This window comes from Dreissena polymorpha, chromosome 10 (assembly GCF_020536995.1).
Source record: "Dreissena polymorpha isolate Duluth1 chromosome 10, UMN_Dpol_1.0, whole genome shotgun sequence".
NCBI lineage: Eukaryota > Metazoa > Mollusca > Bivalvia > Myida > Dreissenidae > Dreissena > Dreissena polymorpha.
Genome location: NC_068364.1, coordinates 53,593,636 through 53,601,050, shown reverse-complemented (window position 1 = coordinate 53,601,050; position 7,415 = coordinate 53,593,636).

Here is a 7,415-nt window from a genome sequence, read left to right as displayed (position 1 = left end):
TTATTAATATATTAATATTGTGCTGCAGAAATATGGGGAAATATTTGGACGTACAGCAGTGAATATCACTTGCATTGTATCATTATCAATGTTGATATTGGTTACTTAAAAACATACATGCTAACATTTTAAATTCTCTGTTTAAACGAGACCAGAATCAGCCATTGCTAAAAGTCTGACTTTGAGTAAGTCCAACCCAATACTTGTATTTTGTTCACAAACATCTTCAACAAACGGGGTAGTTAGGTCGACACAATTAATCTACGTCGACTTTTTTTGATAATGATGCAGAAGATGTAAAATTAATTAGGATGCAAAATTAAAGAAATTTTGAAAATATCTTCTCTGTCTGTCTGCAGTATGTCTGTGTTTGAATATTTTCCGTTCGTTCGTCCATCCATCCGTTTGTCCGCATGACTGTGGTCATCTTTTTAAAGAATATCCCCTAATCAACTTATATACCATGATTATTATTAAAATAACAAATGTTTTAGACATGTGCATGTGCTCAAAAAGTACTATTATACAGAAGATACAGTGTATGTGGGATTGACTTCTGTTATTTGCCATTAGTTGATTTTTAATGCAGAAATGAATAACTTTTTCTATTTAGTGATTATCGAACATTATTTAGGATATTGTGAAAAATTGGTGTCAGTTTTTAAAATTAACGTTCACTTTAACTTGAGCAAATGCGTTTAAGTGTGCTATTAACTTAACGACTTCTACTGTTGAATTATTTATTGTTTTAACGAGATATTTAATTTCAGGTTTTTTAAGGTTTGAAATTGTAGTTTTATAATATATATGTTTTCATTACTTTTGAAAGTGCATGTTTGTTTTGTTTGATTTTACTTTCAACGTAAACGTTTTGTTATCAAATCATAACAATGTAACTTAGTACACAATTAGTCGTTTGTGTGAATGAGAAAACAAACAAACCTAAGAAAACAAAACATGTTACGTGGAAATACAAACACTTTTAACGTTCGCGATTGTTTGTAGCGATTTTTGATATATGTAACACTTGGCTCACTTTTGTTTTCATCCATAATTTTCTCAGCATGACAAAGACATCCAGTATCTACGTGCTATATCTTTTTGTGATTGTGTCAAATGTGAATTCCGTTCCGTTACTACATCCAGACTGAATAAGCTAAATCGGGTCAATTACAATCCGAAGCGCGGGTCTGGTTTTGTCCACGGTAAATGGATTTTTACCACCTTTGTGTGGGACTTGTACTTTAAGCGAGAAAATGCACAAATGGTGTTTCGAACCCGCATAACAAATCAGAAACATGATTTATGTATCAGTAAAAAGGGTTTAAATAGCAGTATTATATACAGTTTTCAAAAACACTTGCATGCACAAGCATTGCATAGTGCATTTTTCTTAATAATGACTCTGAACGACTAACGGAATTAATGTTATTTAACGTTTGATTGTAAAGATAAATTCACACGAATGTTTTTGTCATAACTTTTCGTATTCAGTGAAGTGAAATAAATGTGTACTTAAGTCCATCCTAAACGTAGTTTTTCCTCACTGAAGCAAAAGTAATTTTCTTAAATAAGAACAGATGCTCCTGGTGGTTCTATGCCTTTTAACCGACTTGAGGGCACGCAAACCATCACACTTATTTATAAAGAGTTTCATTTGAAAAGGCATTTTCACAGAATGTCCTATCTGTTGATTCCGTGCATAAAACATGTGTCTGGTTGTATGAATATCTCGTGTAATGGGGTTGAAAATTCCAATCGTAAACAATTCTAGTTGGACACGTGTTTGTCATTTGCGTTGCCATGACGATGCCACAAATTGCTATTGTTGATGTATTTGCTTTTGTTACCGATGTGACTAGGGTATAACCCCGGTTGTTATCTGCTGCTTTATTACATTTACATAGACGAAAATCTGTATTGAAAGTATAAGTAACAACGGAAACTGGAACAATATGTCGCAAAATCGATTTATAGCCTTGTATGTCAAACATTTCTCGAATGTACGGTGTCACACTTGTTATTATTACGAACATAGATTTAGCAATATACACGACATGTTTTTATGTCGTATATTTAAATTATTTTATGTTTTATATCATCCATTTGCAAGCAACATTATTTTTGTGTGTATCACTTAATGTTTGTCCTTCTTTGATCAGCTGATTGACACAAATAGTAGCGACTTAAAACGTGATATGCATCATTTTATTGTATACGGGGTGTGTCTTTTAAAGTGTATTAAACATTTGAGTAATAGAAACACGTTTGATTTACAAGCTTTAGTGTGTAAGTTTATGATGAAAGTACTTGTTTGTTGTGAAAACGTTTTTTTTTTCGTCATCATGTTTCCTCTTGTTATCCCAGTTTTATATTTGTTATAAGCACAATTTTTTTTAAACTATTTAGTGTGTTACACTTACATTAACCAAGGATGTCCAATTTTATAAAGAACGGCTGTTTACTCGTTCAATCCAACAACCTTGCAGCAGTATTTATTCTAAAGAATGCTGAAACTCCGGATTGTAAAAAATTATATGCGTGTCCACGACAAAGTGACAAATAATTATTGATTGATGTTCATTGCTTTGTTACTGTGTCGTGTGAGGCTTAAGATGCCTCTTTTAAATGGATGAGTTTTCAAGATTGCAAGTTGAAATGAATCGGTTATTTTTTAACCAGCAAATAGCGTTAATGGGATTGCGATACAAACACTAATTGGTTGGTTCAAAAAGCTGAACAGTTATGTTCAACAACGGTATTTTAATAAAAATTATGTTAACAGTCTGTGTTCATTGATGCATATTTTGTATTAATATAATAAGATCTAGGAACACTTGACTTAATTAACGCGCGTTAAGTGTCGTCAAATATTACGGTAGTAATCTGTCAGCTTTAAATGGATTTTCGCTTAGACAAGACTTCCTTTAAACTAAAAATAACATAAACGCGGAAAGTGACCCTTATAAGCCAGTGCGGGCTTTACAGGCTAATCGGGGACGCACATACTTCAGCGGAGATTTTTAGTGAAACTAATTTCGATTCCTTTTAATACGTACAAATCGTTACACAGATATTGCAGTCTGTTTATTGAAAATTCCAGTATGAGATATTTAACCCGTCTGGATTTAATGAATAATATCGTCATTTGGTTAAACATAGCCATCATAAAGCAGTCTCTTGAGCAAAATGTCTTTTGTGTGCGTGTCCATGAAAACGCGACAATATGCTCTCACGACGGTTGTTAAATGATGTCCTTTTATTGTATGGGCGACCGGAAAAGACACCTGGAGGAAAATGGCATTTGTGTCTGATATTTGTAACAGTATTCAATTTACCGTACGTTATAATGCAGTTTTTACTGCATCAGTGTTTGGTGAACGATGACATGTAAACCAATGCAACAACATTTTTTGTTGGTTTATGAATGCCAAATCTGAAATGTTCTTAAATTATAATCATGTTAAAATTATATAAATTTATACGTTAAATACATGTTTAAAAGTTTCAAACAATACTGGAGTAAAATGTTTTTTTGACAGTGATTCTTTTTGGCATGTGGATTTTCATGCCAGCGTCTACGACTCCTAGCAAGCATGGAGTGCTTTTACACACACACAGGCATACCAAGAGACGCACATGCATTAACGCGCAAACGAACCAATACACGGATATGAACATACAGACGGACATATAGACGGATATGCATACTCTTTAAATTGATTCGTGTTTTCTACATCTCAAATATAATTTATAGGGCATATACACATTTTGACATTAAACTTATTACATGGGAACAGAAAAGGCTTTCTGCGATTATATGAAAAAAATTCACCTTTAATGAATGTAGCGCCATTCTGGGCTTTAATTTACATCTGTTTGTCCACGAAAAAAGCTGAGCTATGTTTTATTGCATGCACTTACTGCATCACATAATGATACATATCTTGCAAATGTATGTATTATACCGACTCTCTTCGCGGCAATATCACTTAACATTAAAATTTAATAACGTATACGTTTCTGAATTATTTGGATTAGCACTCGCTAGCGTTGTATTCAGTGAGGCAAACTTCTTGCTGCAGTTTAATCCCAACAGTTGGATGTTTATATTAAGCGTGAAATGAAGTTCTGAATGTTTAATGTGAACCAGATATTAAACTTTTGCTCTAATTTTAGAAATACGTGCACACATATGTGATTTAAATTATACATTAATTCCTTAAAGCAACTTTTAAAAAAGGCGTGATACCGCAATTGACTAGTTAGCTTATTTATATTTTTTATATTTATATAAAACTCTGTATAACCTAACGATAATTTGATGGGTGTGCAGTCACATGTGTCTTGAATAATGTGCATCTCACTTCTTATAGAAAGGAATAACGTCTGATTTCACTTGGCAATTAAAATTAATGTTATCTGTATAAACATACACATAGACTTGTTTGCGCGAGATAAAAAGACGCTTGCTTACGCTCTGAAAACTGAACAATTAAACAATTACCATTGCAACGTAAAATACTTGCGACATTGTGGCATCAGTTTGGTTGAAACACCGACTTTGTACTTCTTCATGATATAATTGAAATATTGTATTATTTTTTTATTTACAGTTAAGCTAAACTGAAATGGTAATGCATGGTTTTACACGCGTATTGATTGAATTAATGTTTTCGCCATTGCTAAGAATATAACGATCATCTTTCAAGAGTTTGTACTGATGTTTGGTGCATAGATATATGAACTTGAGTTGTCTCCCTTAGTCAATTTAAATTCATTGCTTTCATTTTATCATTTACTATACATTTACATTCAAAATACATTTACAGCAGAATCAATTAATGTCTATACATATATATGTATTCATAACATTGGATGTTAGATATGTCTTGGGGAAAACACCCTTGTGTGTTGTTAAATATAATATAAACCAGTAAAGTGAGTAGGCAAACGTTGAGAACTTGCTAATGAGAGACGCACATATAAGTGTGTATTGTTGTAAAGACTGTTAAATCCCAATCATGCGATACACGATTATCTATCAGGGGAGGTAACTTTTATAATTTCAATTTAAGTATCTCTCCAGTGATTATTTCCCGCAGCAAATGTGATCATCTGCTAGAATTGCAATTCAAACAGTAGACTATTACAACAAAGAATGCGCGATGGGGTACCATGTTCCATAAATGTTTGCGCAAACTTATAGTAGTAGACGTTATACTAACTTTTTTAGCAAGATTGGGATGTTGGGGAAATTTTTGTAATTATTGAAGTGTTTATATTGTACTATTCATATCCGTCAAAGTACACGCACAAGTAAAGGACAATTATTCATTTTACACAATGTGTGTTTGTGTGTGTGTTTCGAAATCTATTAAGACCTGCCGCGTCTGAGGCATCATTATGTAAGGACCAGCTTGTGTACAAGCGATTCTACCTATCTATCATACTAGACTCATGATAGTTGGAACAAGTTTTCGATTTATTGATGGATTTTCTAGAAATTTAGTTTATTAGATGTAATACAATTGTATTGTGGTCTTGCGCTGGTGGAGTTGAACCGGAGTACTAAGAGAAAACCGCACATGTCCAGTATTGTTTAAACCAACCGCACATCATCGTAGGGGGCCGAACTTCCCGGATCAGGTTTTATAAAATGTTGAATTTAAATTTTAACAGTAAGACGCACATTCGAAAGAAGCATAAATATTTAATACTTATCTTCATCATCACGGTTGTCGTTTTATTTCAGTTATTGTATATATATATATATTCTTAGAAAATCGCCTTTAGTTATTATTTAGGTACAAACTGGTCGCTATATTGTAGTTAGATAAACGAACGAGTTTTCATCAGTCATGATCATCATTTCAAAGGTCATTAGATTGTGGTAAACATTCTAGTTCAAGTAATTAAATATGTTTAAATTTGCATCTTCTGCGTCAGTAACCTGCGTTTTTTAACATTGCCAATTGTCTTACTCTACACTCCAGTTCACAGGATATACTACTTAACGCTGATAAGTGACATTAAATTAAGTTTATTTTACTAATAACACAGTACTTTGTTAACAAAGAAAAACGTTCAATTGTAGTAATATTCCAGGCCGTGCTCAAACGGAATATAAGCCGCGCTGTGGAAAACCTCAATATGTGTCGAGTGTCATTCCAGATTAGCATATAAAGTCCGCAAAGACTTATCAGGGACGACGACACTTCCAGATTTCATGGAGTTTTCGTTAAAATGAAGAGTTTTATGTAAGCCAAAAATCTAGTCTAAGCTAAGTGTTGCTTGTGCGGACTTCAGAAGTAATTTAAGAACTTAAATCTTCATACTTAGACGACTTTAAAAAGTAATTAAGTTTAAATGATGAAACTCAATAATTGGAAACAGATTCATAACATATATTTGTGTTATTTCCGAAAAATAGTGTGGTTTATCAAATAAGTGAAAACGTATAAATACGTGAACACATATCAATGTTTTGTTTTGGTTAGGCTAATTGTGTTTAAAATATATTTTCACTTAAGAAATGTCAGACTTAAATCTGCAGCTTGGTAATTGTTGGTTATTGAAGGATCAGTATTTAAGTTTCAAAGAGTGCCCTATCTTTAGCATGCGGAACTTTTTTTCTGACGAAAAGCTGAAATAGCGTGTATATTTTTTATATCTCAGTCTCTATTTACATACCGTGTCTCATATAACTAAAATAACTTGTTGAGCTATCTAATGATGCAGATTAAGACGGACTCACGGACACATTAACACGTGCAGTGTACACCAATAATTCCATCCAAATACACAGGACGTTATTTCCTTCCGGTTACACCGAAAGAGGAAAAAAAAACACAATTTGTATAGCAACGTTTGAAACTGCTGTTGCTTTTGTAGTGATATCTGTAGGAAATAAACTAGAAAATAAGTATTGCAACGTTGAATTTCTCAATAGATTTGGATTTCATTACAAACACATTGCTGGTGAAAGCCATTGCCATAAATTGTGGATAAGCGGTTTCTTTCCAAAACGATTTGTTTCAGTATGAGTGTTTTCTCCATTGAATTAAAAACAATTGGCGTGTTGTCATATATTTTCGATATTTACTTACTTTATCACTTTCCGTTATCGTGTTAACCCCATTTCGCCAAAGTCAATAAGGTGACAGTATACTTTGTTTTGTGTTCGTTTTGTTTTTGACATATGTCTATTACTTATGGATTTAGTTAAACACAAACGAGCATCGATATGTCCAGTCATTGAATTTAATCGATATCAAATTACATCCATGTGCTGATATTTACGTCTGAAAGATAAAATACTGATATCTAAACCCAATGTTTTATTATTATTATTAGTGTTATTATTATTATTATTATTATTATTATAATAACTATTATTATTATTATTATTATTA